Source organism: Argiope bruennichi, chromosome 10 (assembly GCF_947563725.1).
Source record: "Argiope bruennichi chromosome 10, qqArgBrue1.1, whole genome shotgun sequence".
Taxonomy (NCBI): Eukaryota; Metazoa; Arthropoda; class Arachnida; order Araneae; family Araneidae; genus Argiope; species Argiope bruennichi.
This window is the reverse complement of record NC_079160.1, coordinates 22331941-22347756: the sequence shown is the minus strand read 5'-3', so window position 1 is coordinate 22347756 and position 15816 is coordinate 22331941. Positions and strand designations below refer to the sequence as shown.

Genomic DNA, 15816 nt, shown 5'->3' with positions numbered 1-15816 from the left:
CTATAAGAAGGCACACAATCGGAGAAGACGTCACTGCCGGCGAAAAGTCAATACATTCGAAAAAGGAAACAAAGTTTATTTCGCCATATCTTTAATGGCTCTCTCTTTCTCACTTTGTGGTAAAAAATTGATTCTGAATTAATTACTTAGAGAAATGTTTCTTACTTATTTGAGTAACTACGCACATGTTCAAATAGATGGAATTGGGGACCGAAAGACGTTCTTCAACTTACTGCTTATGAAATACTGAAAGTTAAAATCTATTTTAGCTTGCTGGTTTTGTTCTGTATTTAATATTTTAAAAGAAATGCACACATGTGTCAGAAGTGGGGTTCGAACCCACGCTCTCTTTCGAGAACCAGAGCTTAAATCTGGCGCCTTAGACCGCTCGGCCATTCTGACTGCATGCGTATGAGCATTAAAATCGATTCGAATTACTTTCATCTATAAGAAGGCACACAATCGGAGAAGACGTCACTGCCGGCGAAAAGTCAATACATTCGAAAAAGGAAAACAAAGTTTATTTCGCCATATCTTTAATGGCTCTCTCTTTCTCACTTTGTGGTAAAAAATTGATTCTGAATTAATTACTTAGAGAAATGTTTCTTACTTATTTGAGTAACTACGCACATGTTCAAATAGATGGAATTGGGGACCGAAAGACGTTCTTCAACTTACTGCTTATGAAATACTGAAAGTTAAAATCTATTTTAGCTTACTGGTTTTGTTCTGTATTTAATATTTTAAAAGAAATGCACACACGTGTCAGAAGTGGGGTTCGAACCCACGCTCTCTTTCGAGAACCAGAGCTTAAATCTGGCGCCTTAGACCGCTCGGCCATTCTGACTGCATGCGTATGAGCATTCCAATCGATTCGAATTACTTTCATCTATAAGAAGGCACACAATCGGAGAAGACGTCACTGCCGGCGAAAAGTCAATACATTCGAAAAAGGAAACAAAGTTTATTTCGCCATATCTTTAATGGCTCTCTCTTTCTCACTTTGTGGTAAAAAATTGATTCTGAATTAATTACTTAGAGAAATGTTTCTTACTTATTTGAGTAACTACGCACATGTTCAAATAGATGGAATTGGGGACCGAAAGACGTTCTTCAACTTACTGCTTATGAAATACTGAAAGTTAAAATCTATTTTAGCTTGCTGGTTTTGTTCTGTATTTAATATTTTAAAAGAAATGCACACACGTGTCAGAAGTGGGGTTCGAACCCACGCTCTCTTTCGAGAACCAGAGCTTAAATCTGGCGCCTTAGACACCTCGGCCATTCTGACTGCATGCGTATGAGCATTCCAATCGATTCGAATTACTTTCATCTATAAGAAGGCACACAATCGGAGAAGACGTCACTGCCGGCGAAAAGTCAATACATTCGAAAAAGGAAACAAAGTTTATTTCGCCATATCTTTAATGGCTCTCTCTTTCTCACTTTGTGGTAAAAAATTGATTCTGAATTAATTACTTAGAGAAATGTTTCTTACTTATTTGAGTAACTACGCACATGTTCAAATAGATGGAATTGGGGACCGAAAGACGTACTTCAACTTACTGCTTATGAAATACTAAAAGTTAAAATCTATTTTAGCTTGCTGGTTTTGTTCTGTATTTAATATTTTAAAAGAAATGCACACACGTGTCAGAAGTGGGGTTCGAACCCACGCTCTCTTTCGAGAACCAGAGCTTAAATCTGGCGCCTTAGACCGCTCGGCCATTCTGACTGCATGCGTATGAGCATTCCAATCGATTCGAATTACTTTCATCTATAAGAAGGCACACAATCGGAGAAGACGTCACTGCCGGCGAAAAGTCAATACATTCGAAAAAGGAAACAAAGTTTATTTCGCCATATCTTTAATGGCTCTCTCTTTCTCACTTTGTGGTAAAAAATTGATTCTGAATTAATTACTTAGAGAAATGTTTCTTACTTATTTGAGTAACTACGCACATGTTCAAATAGATGGAATTGGGGACCGAAAGACGTTCTTCAACTTACTGCTTATGAAATACTGAAAGTTAAAATCTATTTTAGCTTGCTGGTCTTGTTCTGTATTTAATATTTTAAAAGAAATGCACACACGTGTCAGAAGTGGGGTTCGAACCCACGCTCTCTTTCGAGAACCAGAGCTTAAATCTGGCGCCTTAGACCGCTCGGCCATTCTGACTGCATGCGTATGAGCATTCCAATCGATTCGAATTACTTTCATCTATAAGAAGGCACACAATCGGAGAAGACGTCACTGCCGGCGAAAAGTCAATACATTCGAAAAAGGAAACAAAGTTTATTTCGCCATATCTTTAATGGCTCTCTCTTTCTCACTTTGTGGTAAAAAATTGATTCTGAATTAATTACTTAGAGAAATGTTTCTTACTTATTTGAGTAACTACGCACATGTTCAAATAGATGGAATTGGGGACCGAAAGACGTTCTTCAACTTACTGCTTATGAAATACTGAAGGTTAAAATCTATTTTAGCTTGCTGGTTTTGTTCTGTATTTAATATTTTAAAAGAAATGTACACACGTGTCAGAAGTGGGGTTCGAACCCACGCTCTCTTTCGAGAACCAGAGCTTAAATCTGGCGCCTTAGACCGCTCGGCCATTCTGACTGCATGCGTATGAGCATTCCAATCGATTCGAATTACTTTCATCTATAAGAAGGCACACAATCGGAGAAGACGTCACTGCCGGCGAAAAGTCAATACATTCGAAAAAGGAAACAAAGTTTATTTCGCCATATCTTTAATGGCTCTCTCTTTCTCACTTTGTGGTAAAAAATTGATTCTGAATTAATTACTTAGAGAAATGTTTCTTACTTATTTGAGTAACTACTCACATGTTCAAATAGATGGAATTGGGGACCGAAAGACGTTCTTCAACTTACTGCTTATGAAATACTGAAAGTTAAAATCTATTTTAGCTTGCTGGTTTTGTTCTGTATTTAATATTTTAAAAAAAATGCACACACGTGTCAGAAGTGGGGTTCGAACCCACGCTCTCTTTCGAGAACCAGAGCTTAAATCTGGCGCCTTAGACCGCTCGGCCATTCTGACTGCATGCGTATGAGCATTCCAATCGATTCGAATTACTTTCATCTATAAGAAGGCACACAATCGGAGAAGACGTCACTGCCGGCGAAAAGTCAATACATTCGAAAAAGGAAACAAAGTTTATTTCGCCAAATCTTTAATGGCTCTCTCTCTTTCTCACTTTGTGGTAAAAAATTGATTCTGAACTAATTACTTAGAGAAATGTTTCTTACTTATTTGAGTAACTACGCACATGTTCAAATAGATGGAATTGGGGACCGAAAGACGTTCTTCAACTTACTGCTTATGAAATACTGAAAGTTAAAATCTATTTTAGCTTGCTGGTTTTGTTCTGTATTTAATATTTTAAAAGAAATGCACACACGTGCCAGAAGTGGGGTTCGAACCCACGCTCTTTTTCGAGAACCAGAGCTTAAATCGGGCGCCTTAGACCGCTCGGCCATTCTGACTGCATGCGTATGAGCATTCCAATCGATTCGAATTACTTTCATCTATAAGAAGGCACACAATCGGAGAAGACGTCACTGCCGGCGAAAAGTCAATACATTCGAAAAAGGAAACAAAGTTTATTTCGCCATATCTTTAATGGCTCTCTCTTTCTCACTTTGTGGCAAAAAATTGATTCTGAATTAATTACTTAGAGAAATGTTTCTTACTTATTTGAGTAACTACGCACATGTTCAAATAGAAGGAATTGGGGACCGAAAGACGTTCTTCAACTTACAGCTTATAAAATACTGAAAGTTAAAATCTATTTTAGCTTGCTGGTTTTGTTCTGTATTTAATATTTTAAAAGAAATGTACACACGTGTCAGAAGTGGGGTTCGAACCCACGCTCTCTTTCGAGAACCAGAGCTTAAATCTGGCGCCTTAGACCGCTCGGCCATTCTGACTGCAGGCGTATGAGCATTCCAATCGATTCGAATTACTTTCATCTATAAGAAGGCACACAATCGGAGAAGACGTCACTGCCGGCGAAAAGTCAATACATTCGAAAAAGGAAAAAAAAGTTTATTTCGCCATATCTTTAATGGCTCTCTCTTTCTCACTTTGTGGTAAAAAATTGATTCTGAATTAATTACTTAGAGAAATGTTTCTTACTTATTTGAGTAACTACGCACATGTTCAAATAGATGGAATTGGGGACCGAAAGACGTTCTTCAACTTACTGCTTATGAAATACTGAAAGTTAAAATCTATTTTAGCTTGCTGGTTTTGTTCTGTATTTAATATTTTAAAAAAAATGCACACACGTGTCAGAAGTGGGGTTCGAACCCACGCTCTCTTTCGAGAACCAGAGCTTAAATCTGGCGCCTTAGACCGCTCGGCCATTCTGACTGCATGCGTATGAGCATTCCAATCGATTCGAATTACTTTCATCTATAAGAAGGCACACAATCGGAGAAGACGTCACTGCCGGCGAAAAGTCAATACATTCGAAAAAGGAAACAAAGTTTATTTCGCCAAATCTTTAATGGCTCTCTCTCTCTTTCTCACTTTGTGGTAAAAAATTGATTCTGAACTAATTACTTAGAGAAATGTTTCTTACTTATTTGAGTAACCACGCACATGTTCAAATAGATGGAATTGGGGACCGAAAGACGTTCTTCAACTTACTGCTTATGAAATACTGAAAGTTAAAATCTATTTTAGCTTGCTGGTTTTGTTCTGTATTTAATATTTTAAAAGAAATGCACACACGTGCCAGAAGTGAGGTTCGAACCCACGCTCTCTTTCGAGAACCAGAGCTTAAATCGGGCGCCTTAGACCGCTCGGCCATTCTGACTTCATGCGTATGAGCATTCCAATCGATTGGAATTACTTTCATCTATAAGAAGGCACACAATCAGAGAAGACGTCACTGCCGGCGAAAAGTCAATACATTCGAAAAAGGAAACAAAGTTTATTTCGCCATATCTTTAATGGCTCTCTCTTTCTCACTTTGTGGTAAAAAATTGATTCTGAATTAATTACTTAGAGAAATGTTTCTTACTTATTTGAGTAACTACGCACATGTTCAAATAGATGGAATTGGGGACCGAAAGACGTTCTTCAACTTACTGCTTATGAAATACTGAAAGTTAAAATCTATTTTAGCTAGCTGGTTTTGTTCTGTATTTAATATTTTAAAAGAAATGCACACACGTGTCAGAAGTGGGGTTCGAACCCACGCTCTCTTTCGAGAACTAGAGCTTAAATCTGGCGCCTTAGACCGCTCGGCCATTCTGACTGCATGCGTATGAGCATTCCAATCGATTCGAATTACTTTCATCTATAAGAAGGCACACAATCGGAGAAGACGTCACTGCCGGCGAAAAGTCAATACATTCGAAAAAGGAAACAAAGTTTATTTCGCCATATCTTTAATGGCTCTCTCTTTCTCACTTTGTGGTAAAAAATTGATTCTGAATTAATTACTTAGAGAAATGTTTCTTACTTATTTGAGTAACTACGCACATGTTCAAATAGATGGAATTGGGGACCGAAAGACGTTCTTCAACTTACTGCTTATGAAATACTGAAAGTTAAAATCTATTTTAGCTTGCTGGTTTTGTTCTGTATTTAATATTTTAAAAGAAAGGTACACACGTGTCAGAAGTGGGGTTCGAACCCACGCTCTCTTTCGAGAACCAGAGCTTAAATCGGGCGCCTTAGACCGCTCGGCCATTCTGACTGCATGCGTATGAGCATTCCAATCGATTCGAATTACTTTCATCTATAAGAAGGCACACAATCGGAGAAGACGTCACTGCCGGCGAAAAGTCAATACATTCGAAAAAGGAAACAAAGTTTATTTCGCCATATCTTTAATGGCTCTCTCTTTCTCACTTTGTGGCAAAAAATTGATTCTGAATTAATTACTTAGAGAAATGTTTCTTACTTATTTGAGTAACTACGCACATGTTCAAATAGAAGGAATTGGGGACCGAAAGACGTTCTTCAACTTACAGCTTATAAAATACTGAAAGTTAAAATCTATTTTAGCTTGCTGGTTTTGTTCTGTATTTAATATTTTAAAAGAAATGTACACACGTGTCAGAAGTGGGGTTCGAACCCACGCTCTCTTTCGAGAACCAGAGCTTAAATCTGGCGCCTTAGACCGCTCGGCCATTCTGACTGCATGCGTATGAGCATTCCAATCGATTCGAATTACTTTCATCTATAAGAAGGCACACAATCGGAGAAGACGTCACTGCCGGCGAAAAGTCAATACATTCGAAAAAGGAAACAAAGTTTATTTCGCCATATCTTTAATGGCTCTCTCTTTCTCACTTTGTGGTAAAAAATTGATTCTGAATTAATTACTTAGAGAAATGTTTCTTACTTATTTGAGTAACTACGCACATGTTCAAATAGATGGAATTGGGGACCGAAAGACGTTCTTCAACTTACTGCTTATGAAATACTGAAAGTTAAAATCTATTTTAGCTTGCTGGTTTTGTTCTGTATTTAATATTTTAAAAAAAATGCACACACGTGTCAGAAGTGGGGTTCGAACCCACGCTCTCTTTCGAGAACCAGAGCTTAAATCTGGCGCCTTAGACCGCTCGGCCATTCTGACTGCATGCGTATGAGCATTCCAATCGATTCGAATTACTTTCATCTATAAGAAGGCACACAATCGGAGAAGACGTCACTGCCGGCGAAAAGTCAATACATTCGAAAAAGGAAACAAAGTTTATTTCGCCAAATCTTTAATGGCTCTCTCTCTTTCTCACTTTGTGGTAAAAAATTGATTCTGAACTAATTACTTAGAGAAATGTTTCTTACTTATTTGAGTAACCACGCACATGTTCAAATAGATGGAATTGGGGACCGAAAGACGTTCTTCAACTTACTGCTTATGAAATACTGAAAGTTAATATCTATTTTAGCTTGCTGGTTTTGTTCTGTATTTAATATTTTAAAAGAAATGCACACACGTGCCAGAAGTGGGGTTCGAACCCACGCTCTCTTTCGAGAACCAGAGCTTAAATCGGGCGCCTTAGACCGCTCGGCCATTCTGACTTCATGCGTATGAGCATTCCAATCGATTGGAATTACTTTCATCTATAAGAAGGCACACAATCAGAGAAGACGTCACTGCCGGCGAAAAGTCAATACATTCGAAAAAGGAAACAAAGTTTATTTCGCCATATCTTTAATGGCTCTCTCTTTCTCACTTTGTGGTAAAAAATTGATTCTGAATTAATTACTTAGAGAAATGTTTCTTACTTATTTGAGTAACTACGCACATGTTCAAATAGATGGAATTGGGGACCGAAAGACGTTCTTCAACTTACTGCTTATGAAATACTGAAAGTTAAAATCTATTTTAGCTTGCTGGTTTTGTTCTGTATTTAATATTTTAAAAGAAATGCACACACGTGTCAGAAGTGGGGTTCGAACCCACGCTCTCTTTCGAGAACTAGAGCTTAAATCTGGCGCCTTAGACCGCTCGGCCATTCTGACTGCATGCGTATGAGCATTCCAATCGATTCGAATTACTTTCATCTATAACAAGGCACACAATCGGAGAAGACGTCACTGCCGGCGAAAAGTCAATACATTCGAAAAAGGAAACAAAGTTTATTTCGCCATATCTTTAATGGCTCTCTCTTTCTCACTTTGTGGTAAAAAATTGATTCTGAATTAATTACTTAGAGAAATGTTTCTTACTTATTTGAGTAACTACGCACATGTTCAAATAGATGGAATTGGGGACCGAAAGACGTTCTTCAACTTACTGCTTATGAAATACTGAAAGTTAAAATCTATTTTAGCTTGCTGGTTTTGTTCTGTATTTAATATTTAAAAAAAAATGCACACACGTGTCAGAAGTGGGGTTCGAACCCACGCTCTCTTTCGAGAACCAGAGCTTAAATCTGGCGCCTTAGACCGCTCGGCCATTCTGACTGCATGCGTATGAGCATTCCAATCGATTCGAATTACTTTCATCTATAAGAAGGCACACAATCGGAGAAGACGTCACTGCCGGCAAAAAGTAAATACATTCGAAAAAGGAAACAAAGTTTATTTCGCCAAATCTTTAATGGCTCTCTCTCTTTCTCACTTTGTGGTAAAAAATTGATTCTGAACTAATTACTTAGAGAAATGTTTCTTACTTATTTGAGTAACCACGCACATGTTCAAATAGATGGAATTGGGGACCGAAAGACGTTCTTCAACTTACTGCTTATGAAATACTGAAAGTTAAAATCTATTTTAGCTTGCTGGTTTTGTTCTGTATTTAATATTTTAAAAGAAATGTACACACGTGTCAGAAGTGGGGTTCGAACCCACGCTCTCTTTCGAGAACCAGAGCTTAAATCTGGCGCCTTAGACCGCTCGGCCATTCTGACTGCATGCGTATGAGCATTCCAATCGATTCGAATTACTTTCATCTATAAGAAGGCACACAATCGGAGAAGACGTCACTGCCGGCGAAAAGTCAATACATTCGAAAAAGGAAACAAAGTTTATTTCGCCATATCTTTAATGGCTCTCTCTTTCTCACTTTGTGGTAAAAAATTGATTCTGAATTAATTACTTAGAGAAATGTTTCTTACTTATTTGAGTAACTACGCACATGTTCAAATAGATGGAATTGGGGACCGAAAGACGTTCTTCAACTTACTGCTTATGAAATACTGAAAGTTAAAATCTATTTTAGCTTGCTGGTTTTGTTCTGTATTTAATATTTTAAAAAAAATGCACACACGTGTCAGAAGTGGGGTTCGAACCCACGCTCTCTTTCGAGAACCAGAGCTTAAATCTGGCGCCTTAGACCGCTCGGCCATTCTGACTGCATGCGTATGAGCATTCCAATCGATTCGAATTACTTTCATCTATAAGAAGGCACACAATCGGAGAAGACGTCACTGCCGGCGAAAAGTCAATACATTCGAAAAAGGAAACAAAGTTTATTTCGCCAAATCTTTAATGGCTCTCTCTCTTTCTCACTTTGTGGTAAAAAATTGATTCTGAACTAATTACTTAGAGAAATGTTTCTTACTTATTTGAGTAACCACGCACATGTTCAAATAGATGGAATTGGGGACCGAAAGACGTTCTTCAACTTACTGCTTATGAAATACTGAAAGTTAAAATCTATTTTAGCTTGCTGGTTTTGTTCTGTATTTAATATTTTAAAAGAAATGCACACACGTGCCAGAAGTGGGGTTCGAACCCACGCTCTCTTTCGAGAACCAGAGCTTAAATCGGGCGCCTTAGACCGCTCGGCCATTCTGACTTCATGCGTATGAGCATTCCAATCGATTGGAATTACTTTCATCTATAAGAAGGCACACAATCAGAGAAGACGTCACTGCCGGCGAAAAGTCAATACATTCGAAAAAGGAAACAAAGTTTATTTCGCCATATCTTTAATGGCTCTCTCTTTCTCACTTTGTGGTAAAAAATTGATTCTGAATTAATTACTTAGAGAAATGTTTCTTACTTATTTGAGTAACTACGCACATGTTCAAATAGATGGAATTGGGGACCGAAAGACGTTCTTCAACTTACTGCTTATGAAATACTGAAAGTTAAAATCTATTTTAGCTTGCTGGTTTTGTTCTGTATTTAATATTTTAAAAGAAATGCACACACGTGTCAGAAGTGGGGTTCGAACCCACGCTCTCTTTCGAGAACTAGAGCTTAAATCTGGCGCCTTAGACCGCTCGGCCATTCTGACTGCATGCGTATGAGCATTCCAATCGATTCGAATTACTTTCATCTATAACAAGGCACACAATCGGAGAAGACGTCACTGCCGGCGAAAAGTCAATACATTCGAAAAAGGAAACAAAGTTTATTTCGCCATATCTTTAATGGCTCTCTCTTTCTCACTTTGTGGTAAAAAATTGATTCTGAATTAATTACTTAGAGAAATGTTTCTTACTTATTTGAGTAACTACGCACATGTTCAAATAGATGGAATTGGGGACCGAAAGACGTTCTTCAACTTACTGCTTATGAAATACTGAAAGTTAAAATCTATTTTAGCTTGCTGGTTTTGTTCTGTATTTAATATTTTAAAAAAAATGCACACACGTGTCAGAAGTGGGGTTCGAACCCACGCTCTCTTTCGAGAACCAGAGCTTAAATCTGGCGCCTTAGACTGCTCGGCCATTCTGACTGCATGCGTATGAGCATTCCAATCGATTCGAATTACTTTCATCTATAAGAAGGCACACAATCGGAGAAGACGTCACTGCCGGCGAAAAGTCAATACATTCGAAAAAGGAAACAAAGTTTATTTCGCCAAATCTTTAATGGCTCTCTCTCTTTCTCACTTTGTGGTAAAAAATTGATTCTGAACTAATTACTTAGAGAAATGTTTCTTACTTATTTGAGTAACCACGCACATGTTCAAATAGATGGAATTGGGGACCGAAAGACGTTCTTCAACTTACTGCTTATGAAATACTGAAAGTTAAAATCTATTTTAGCTTGCTGGTTTTGTTCTGTATTTAATATTTTAAAAGAAATGCACACACGTGCCAGAAGTGGGGTTCGAACCCACGCTCTCTTTCGAGAACCAGAGCTTAAATCGGGCGCCTTAGACCGCTCGGCCATTCTGACTTAATGCGTATGAGCATTCCAATCGATTGGAATTACTTTCATCTATAAGAAGGCACACAATCAGAGAAGACGTCACTGCCGGCGAAAAGTCAATACATTCGAAAAAGGAAACAAAGTTTATTTCGCCATATCTTTAATGGCTCTCTCTTTCTCACTTTGTGGTAAAAAATTGATTCTGAATTAATTACTTAGAGAAATGTTTCTTACTTATTTGAGTAACTACGCACATGTTCAAATAGATGGAATTGGGGACCGAAAGACGTTCTTCAACTTACTGCTTATGAAATACTGAAAGTTAAAATCTATTTTAGCTTGCTGGTTTTGTTCTGTATTTAATATTTTAAAAGAAATGCACACACGTGTCAGAAGTGGGGTTCGAACCCACGCTCTCTTTCGAGAACTAGAGCTTAAATCTGGCGCCTTAGACCGCTCGGCCATTCTGACTGCATGCGTATGAGCATTCCAATCGATTCGAATTACTTTCATCTATAAGAAGGCACACAATCGGAGAAGACGTCACTGCCGGCGAAAAGTCAATACATTCGAAAAAGGAAACAAAGTTTATTTCGCCATATCTTTAATGGCTCTCTCTTTCTCACTTTGTGGTAAAAAATTGATTCTGAATTAATTACTTAGAGAAATGTTTCTTACTTATTTGAGTAACTACGCACATGTTCAAATAGATGGAATTGGGGACCGAAAGACGTTCTTCAACTTACTGCTTATGAAATACTGAAAGTTAAAATCTATTTTAGCTTGCTGGTTTTGTTCTGTATTTAATATTTTAAAAAAAATGCACACACGTGTCAGAAGTGGGGTTCGAACCCACGCTCTCTTTCGAGAACCAGAGCTTAAATCTGGCGCCTTAGACCGCTCGGCCATTCTGACTGCATGCGTATGAGCATTCCAATCGATTCGAATTACTTTCATCTATAAGAAGGCACACAATCGGAGAAGACGTCACTGCCGGCGAAAAGTCAATACATTCGAAAAAGGAAACAAAGTTTATTTCGCCAAATCTTTAATGGCTCTCTCTCTTTCTCACTTTGTGGTAAAAAATTGATTCTGAACTAATTACTTAGAGAAATGTTTCTTACTTATTTGAGTAACCACGCACATGTTCAAATAGATGGAATTGGGGACCGAAAGACGTTCTTCAACTTACTGCTTATGAAATACTGAAAGTTAAAATCTATTTTAGCTTGCTGGTTTTGTTCTGTATTTAATATTTTAAAAGAAATGCACACACGTGCCAGAAGTGGGGTTCGAACCCACGCTCTCTTTCGAGAACCAGAGCTTAAATCGGGCGCCTTAGACCGCTCGGCCATTCTGACTTCATGCGTATGAGCATTCCAATCGATTGGAATTACTTTCATCTATAAGAAGGCACACAATCAGAGAAGACGTCACTGCCGGCGAAAAGTCAATACATTCGAAAAAGGAAACAAAGTTTATTTCGCCATATCTTTAATGGCTCTCTCTTTCTCACTTTGTGGTAAAAAATTGATTCTGAATTAATTACTTAGAGAAATGTTTCTTACTTATTTGAGTAACTACGCACATGTTCAAATAGATGGAATTGGGGACCGAAAGACGTTCTTCAACTTACTGCTTATGAAATACTGAAAGTTAAAATCTATTTTAGCTTGCTGGTTTTGTTCTGTATTTAATATTTTAAAAGAAAGGTACACACGTGTCAGAAGTGGGGTTCGAACCCACGCTCTCTTTGGAGAACCAGAGCTTAAATCTGGCGCCTTAGTCCGCTCGGCCATTCTGACTGCATGCGTATGAGCATTCCAATCGATTCGAATAACTTTCATCTATAAGAAGGCACACAATCGGAGAAGACGTCACTGCCGGCGAAAAGTCAATACATTCGAAAAAGGAAACAAAGTTTATTTCGCCATATCTTTAATGGCTCTCTCTTTCTCACTTTGTGGTAAAAAATTGATTCTGAATTAATTACTTAGAGAAATGTTTCTTACTTATTTGAGTAACTACGCACATGTTCAAATAGATGGAATTGGGGACCGAAAGACGTTCTTCAACTTACTGCTTATGAAATACTGAAAGTTAAAATCTATTTTAGCTTGCTGGTTTTGTTCTGTATTTAATATTTTAAAAGAAAGGTACACACGTGTCAGAAGTGGGGTTCGAACCCACGCTCTCTTTCGAGAACCAGAGCTTAAATCTGGCGCCTTAGTCCGCTCGGCCATTCTGACTGCATGCGTATGAGCATTCCAATCGATTCGAATAACTTTCATCTATAAGAAGGCACACAATCGGAGAAGACGTCACTGCCGGCGAAAAGTCAATACATTCGAAAAAGGAAACAAAGTTTATTTCGCCATATCTTTAATGGCTCTCTCTTTCTCTCTTTGTGGTAAAAAATTGATTCTGAATTAATTACTTAGAGAAATGTTTCTTACTTATTTGAGTAACTACGCACATGTTCAAATAGATGGAATTGGGGACCGAAAGACGTTCTTCAACTTACTGCTTATGAAATACTGAAAGTTAAAATCTATTTTAGCTTGCTGGTTTTGTTCTGTATTTAATATTTTAAAAGAAATGCACACACGTGCCAGAAGTGGGGTTCGAACCCACGCTCTCTTTCGAGAACCAGAGCTTAAATCGGGCGCCTTAGACCGCTCGGCCATTCTGACTTCATGCGTATGAGCATTCCAATCGATTGGAATTACTTTCATCTATAAGAAGGCACACAATCAGAAAAGACGTCACTGCCGGCGAAAAGTCAATACATTCGAAAAAGGAAACAAAGTTTATTTCGCCATATCTTTAATGGCTCTCTCTTTCTCACTTTGTGGTAAAAAATTGATTCTGAATTAATTACTTAGAGAAATGTTTCTTACTTATTTGAGTAACTACGCACATGTTCAAATAGATGGAATTGGGGACCGAAAGACGTTCTTCAACTTACTGCTTATGAAATACTGAAAGTTAAAATCTATTTTAGCTTGCTGGTTTTGTTCTGTATTTAATATTTTAAAAGAAATGCACACACGTGTCAGAAGTGGGGTTCGAACCCACGCTCTCTTTCGAGAACTAGAGCTTAAATCTGGCGCCTTAGACCGCTCGGCCATTCTGACTGCATGCGTATGAGCATTCCAATCGATTCGAATTACTTTCATCTATAAGAAGGCACACAATCGGAGAAGACGTCACTGCCGGCGAAAAGTCAATACATTCGAAAAAGGAAACAAAGTTTATTTCGCCATATCTTTAATGGCTCTCTCTTTCTCACTTTGTGGTAAAAAATTGATTCTGAATTAATTACTTAGAGTAATGTTTCTTACTTATTTGAGTAACTACGCACATGTTCAAATAGATGGAATTGGGGACCGAAAGACGTTCTTCAACTTACTGCTTATGAAATACTGAAAGTTAAAATCTATTTTAGCTTGCTGGTTTTGTTCTGTATTTAATATTTTAAAAGAAAGGTACACACGTGTCAGAAGTGGGGTTCGAACCCACGCTCTCTTTGGAGAACCAGAGCTTAAATCTGGCGCCTTAGTCCGCTCGGCCATTCTGACTGCATGCGTATGAGCATTCCAATCGATTCGAATAACTTTCATCTATAAGAAGGCACACAATCGGAGAAGACGTCACTGCCGGCGAAAAGTCAATACATTCGAAAAAGGAAACAAAGTTTATTTCGCCATATCTTTAATGGCTCTCTCTTTCTCACTTTGTGGTAAAAAATTGATTCTGAATTAATTACTTAGAGAAATGTTTCTTACTTATTTGAGTAACTACGCACATGTTCAAATAGATGGAATTGGGGACCGAAAGACGTTCTTCAACTTACTGCTTATGAAATACTGAAAGTTAAAATCTATTTTAGGTTGCTGGTTTTGTTCTGTATTTAATATTTTAAAAGAAAGGTACACACGTGTCAGAAGTGGGGTTCGAACCCACGCTCTCTTTCGAGAACCAGAGCTTAAATCTGGCGCCTTAGTCCGCTCGGCCATTCTGACTGCATGCGTATGAGCATTCCAATCGATTCGAATAACTTTCATCTATAAGAAGGCACACAATCGGAGAAGACGTCACTGCCGGCGAAAAGTCAATACATTCGAAAAAGGAAACAAAGTTTATTTCGCCATATCTTTAATGGCTCTCTCTTTCTCACTTTGTGGTAAAAAATTGATTCTGAATTAATTACTTAGAGAAATGTTTCTTACTTATTTGAGTAACTACGCACATGTTCAAATAGATGGAATTGGAGACCGAAAGACGTTCTTCAACTTACTGCTTATGAAATACTGAAAGTTAAAATCTATTTTAGCTTGCTGGTTTTGTTCTGTATTTAATATTTTAAAAGAAATGTACACACGTGTCAGAAGTGGGGTTCGAACCCACGCTCTCTTTCGAGAACCAGAGCTTAAATCTGGCGCCTTAGACCGCTCGGCCATTCTGACTGCATGCGTATGAGCATTCCAATCGATTCGAATTACTTTCATCTATAAGAAGGCACACAATCGGAGAAGACGTCACTGCCGGCGAAAAGTCAATACATTCGAAAAAGGAAACAAAGTTTATTTCGCCATATCTTTAATGGCTCTCTCTTTCTCACTTTGTGGTAAAAAATTGATTCTGAATTAATTACTTAGAGAAATGTTTCTTACTTATTTGAGTAACTACGCACATGTTCAAATAGATGGAATTGGAGACCGAAAGACGTTCTTCAACTTACTGCTTATGAAATACTGAAAGTTAAAATCTATTTTAGCTTGCTGGTTTTGTTCTATATTTAATATTTTTAAAGAAATGCACACACGTGCCAGAAGTGGGGTTCGAACCCACGCTCTCTTTCGAGAACCAGAGCTTAAATCTGGCGCCTTAGACCGCTCGGCCATTCTGACTGCATGCGTATGAGCATTCCAATCGATTCGAATTACTTTCATCTATAAGAAGGCACACAATCGGAGAAGACGTCACTGCCGGCGAAAAGTCAATACATTCGAAAAAGGAAACAAAGTTTATTTCGCCAAATCTTTAATGGCTCTCTCTTTCTCACTTTGTGGTAAAAAATTGATTCTGAATTAATTACTTAGAGTAATGTTTCTTACTTATTTGAGTAACTACGCACATGTTCAAATAGATGGAATTGGGGACCGAAAGACGTTCTTCAACTTACTGCTTATGAAATACTGAAAGTTAAA

At 37.9% G+C, this 15816-nt stretch overlaps 34 non-coding genes across 34 annotated transcripts; all 34 read right to left on the bottom strand.

Moving 5' to 3' along the window:
* Positions 1 to 318: 318 nt before the first annotated feature.
* Positions 319 to 402, bottom strand: Trnal-uaa (transfer RNA leucine (anticodon UAA)). Its single transcript has one exon. It is a non-coding gene; the product is annotated as a tRNA-Leu (tRNA).
* A 361-nt stretch (positions 403 to 763) lies between these two features.
* Positions 764 to 847, bottom strand: Trnal-uaa (transfer RNA leucine (anticodon UAA)). The gene has a single exon. It is a non-coding gene; the product is annotated as a tRNA-Leu (tRNA).
* Positions 848 to 1207: 360 nt separating this feature from the next.
* Trnal-uaa (transfer RNA leucine (anticodon UAA)) lies at positions 1208 to 1291 on the bottom strand. Its single transcript has one exon. It is a non-coding gene; the product is annotated as a tRNA-Leu (tRNA).
* Positions 1292 to 1651: 360 nt separating this feature from the next.
* Trnal-uaa (transfer RNA leucine (anticodon UAA)) lies at positions 1652 to 1735 on the bottom strand. Its single transcript has one exon. It is a non-coding gene; the product is annotated as a tRNA-Leu (tRNA).
* Positions 1736 to 2095: 360 nt separating this feature from the next.
* On the bottom strand, positions 2096 to 2179 carry Trnal-uaa (transfer RNA leucine (anticodon UAA)). Its single transcript has one exon. It is a non-coding gene; the product is annotated as a tRNA-Leu (tRNA).
* A 360-nt stretch (positions 2180 to 2539) lies between these two features.
* On the bottom strand, positions 2540 to 2623 carry Trnal-uaa (transfer RNA leucine (anticodon UAA)). The gene has a single exon. It is a non-coding gene; the product is annotated as a tRNA-Leu (tRNA).
* A 360-nt stretch (positions 2624 to 2983) lies between these two features.
* Trnal-uaa (transfer RNA leucine (anticodon UAA)) lies at positions 2984 to 3067 on the bottom strand. The gene has a single exon. It is a non-coding gene; the product is annotated as a tRNA-Leu (tRNA).
* Positions 3068 to 3429: 362 nt separating this feature from the next.
* On the bottom strand, positions 3430 to 3513 carry Trnal-uaa (transfer RNA leucine (anticodon UAA)). The gene has a single exon. It is a non-coding gene; the product is annotated as a tRNA-Leu (tRNA).
* A 360-nt stretch (positions 3514 to 3873) lies between these two features.
* On the bottom strand, positions 3874 to 3957 carry Trnal-uaa (transfer RNA leucine (anticodon UAA)). Its single transcript has one exon. It is a non-coding gene; the product is annotated as a tRNA-Leu (tRNA).
* Positions 3958 to 4318: 361 nt separating this feature from the next.
* Positions 4319 to 4402, bottom strand: Trnal-uaa (transfer RNA leucine (anticodon UAA)). Its single transcript has one exon. It is a non-coding gene; the product is annotated as a tRNA-Leu (tRNA).
* Positions 4403 to 5210: 808 nt separating this feature from the next.
* Positions 5211 to 5294, bottom strand: Trnal-uaa (transfer RNA leucine (anticodon UAA)). The gene has a single exon. It is a non-coding gene; the product is annotated as a tRNA-Leu (tRNA).
* Positions 5295 to 5654: 360 nt separating this feature from the next.
* On the bottom strand, positions 5655 to 5738 carry Trnal-uaa (transfer RNA leucine (anticodon UAA)). The gene has a single exon. It is a non-coding gene; the product is annotated as a tRNA-Leu (tRNA).
* Positions 5739 to 6098: 360 nt separating this feature from the next.
* On the bottom strand, positions 6099 to 6182 carry Trnal-uaa (transfer RNA leucine (anticodon UAA)). The gene has a single exon. It is a non-coding gene; the product is annotated as a tRNA-Leu (tRNA).
* Positions 6183 to 6542: 360 nt separating this feature from the next.
* On the bottom strand, positions 6543 to 6626 carry Trnal-uaa (transfer RNA leucine (anticodon UAA)). Its single transcript has one exon. It is a non-coding gene; the product is annotated as a tRNA-Leu (tRNA).
* A 362-nt stretch (positions 6627 to 6988) lies between these two features.
* Trnal-uaa (transfer RNA leucine (anticodon UAA)) lies at positions 6989 to 7072 on the bottom strand. Its single transcript has one exon. It is a non-coding gene; the product is annotated as a tRNA-Leu (tRNA).
* A 360-nt stretch (positions 7073 to 7432) lies between these two features.
* Trnal-uaa (transfer RNA leucine (anticodon UAA)) lies at positions 7433 to 7516 on the bottom strand. Its single transcript has one exon. It is a non-coding gene; the product is annotated as a tRNA-Leu (tRNA).
* Positions 7517 to 7876: 360 nt separating this feature from the next.
* On the bottom strand, positions 7877 to 7960 carry Trnal-uaa (transfer RNA leucine (anticodon UAA)). The gene has a single exon. It is a non-coding gene; the product is annotated as a tRNA-Leu (tRNA).
* A 362-nt stretch (positions 7961 to 8322) lies between these two features.
* Trnal-uaa (transfer RNA leucine (anticodon UAA)) lies at positions 8323 to 8406 on the bottom strand. The gene has a single exon. It is a non-coding gene; the product is annotated as a tRNA-Leu (tRNA).
* A 360-nt stretch (positions 8407 to 8766) lies between these two features.
* Trnal-uaa (transfer RNA leucine (anticodon UAA)) lies at positions 8767 to 8850 on the bottom strand. The gene has a single exon. It is a non-coding gene; the product is annotated as a tRNA-Leu (tRNA).
* Positions 8851 to 9212: 362 nt separating this feature from the next.
* On the bottom strand, positions 9213 to 9296 carry Trnal-uaa (transfer RNA leucine (anticodon UAA)). Its single transcript has one exon. It is a non-coding gene; the product is annotated as a tRNA-Leu (tRNA).
* Positions 9297 to 9656: 360 nt separating this feature from the next.
* On the bottom strand, positions 9657 to 9740 carry Trnal-uaa (transfer RNA leucine (anticodon UAA)). Its single transcript has one exon. It is a non-coding gene; the product is annotated as a tRNA-Leu (tRNA).
* Positions 9741 to 10100: 360 nt separating this feature from the next.
* On the bottom strand, positions 10101 to 10184 carry Trnal-uaa (transfer RNA leucine (anticodon UAA)). Its single transcript has one exon. It is a non-coding gene; the product is annotated as a tRNA-Leu (tRNA).
* A 362-nt stretch (positions 10185 to 10546) lies between these two features.
* Positions 10547 to 10630, bottom strand: Trnal-uaa (transfer RNA leucine (anticodon UAA)). Its single transcript has one exon. It is a non-coding gene; the product is annotated as a tRNA-Leu (tRNA).
* Positions 10631 to 10990: 360 nt separating this feature from the next.
* On the bottom strand, positions 10991 to 11074 carry Trnal-uaa (transfer RNA leucine (anticodon UAA)). The gene has a single exon. It is a non-coding gene; the product is annotated as a tRNA-Leu (tRNA).
* Positions 11075 to 11434: 360 nt separating this feature from the next.
* Positions 11435 to 11518, bottom strand: Trnal-uaa (transfer RNA leucine (anticodon UAA)). Its single transcript has one exon. It is a non-coding gene; the product is annotated as a tRNA-Leu (tRNA).
* Positions 11519 to 11880: 362 nt separating this feature from the next.
* Trnal-uaa (transfer RNA leucine (anticodon UAA)) lies at positions 11881 to 11964 on the bottom strand. The gene has a single exon. It is a non-coding gene; the product is annotated as a tRNA-Leu (tRNA).
* A 360-nt stretch (positions 11965 to 12324) lies between these two features.
* On the bottom strand, positions 12325 to 12408 carry Trnal-uaa (transfer RNA leucine (anticodon UAA)). Its single transcript has one exon. It is a non-coding gene; the product is annotated as a tRNA-Leu (tRNA).
* Positions 12409 to 12768: 360 nt separating this feature from the next.
* Positions 12769 to 12852, bottom strand: Trnal-uaa (transfer RNA leucine (anticodon UAA)). The gene has a single exon. It is a non-coding gene; the product is annotated as a tRNA-Leu (tRNA).
* A 360-nt stretch (positions 12853 to 13212) lies between these two features.
* Positions 13213 to 13296, bottom strand: Trnal-uaa (transfer RNA leucine (anticodon UAA)). The gene has a single exon. It is a non-coding gene; the product is annotated as a tRNA-Leu (tRNA).
* A 360-nt stretch (positions 13297 to 13656) lies between these two features.
* On the bottom strand, positions 13657 to 13740 carry Trnal-uaa (transfer RNA leucine (anticodon UAA)). Its single transcript has one exon. It is a non-coding gene; the product is annotated as a tRNA-Leu (tRNA).
* Positions 13741 to 14100: 360 nt separating this feature from the next.
* On the bottom strand, positions 14101 to 14184 carry Trnal-uaa (transfer RNA leucine (anticodon UAA)). The gene has a single exon. It is a non-coding gene; the product is annotated as a tRNA-Leu (tRNA).
* Positions 14185 to 14544: 360 nt separating this feature from the next.
* On the bottom strand, positions 14545 to 14628 carry Trnal-uaa (transfer RNA leucine (anticodon UAA)). Its single transcript has one exon. It is a non-coding gene; the product is annotated as a tRNA-Leu (tRNA).
* Positions 14629 to 14988: 360 nt separating this feature from the next.
* Positions 14989 to 15072, bottom strand: Trnal-uaa (transfer RNA leucine (anticodon UAA)). The gene has a single exon. It is a non-coding gene; the product is annotated as a tRNA-Leu (tRNA).
* A 360-nt stretch (positions 15073 to 15432) lies between these two features.
* Positions 15433 to 15516, bottom strand: Trnal-uaa (transfer RNA leucine (anticodon UAA)). Its single transcript has one exon. It is a non-coding gene; the product is annotated as a tRNA-Leu (tRNA).
* Between the last annotated feature and the right edge of the window lie 300 nt (positions 15517 to 15816).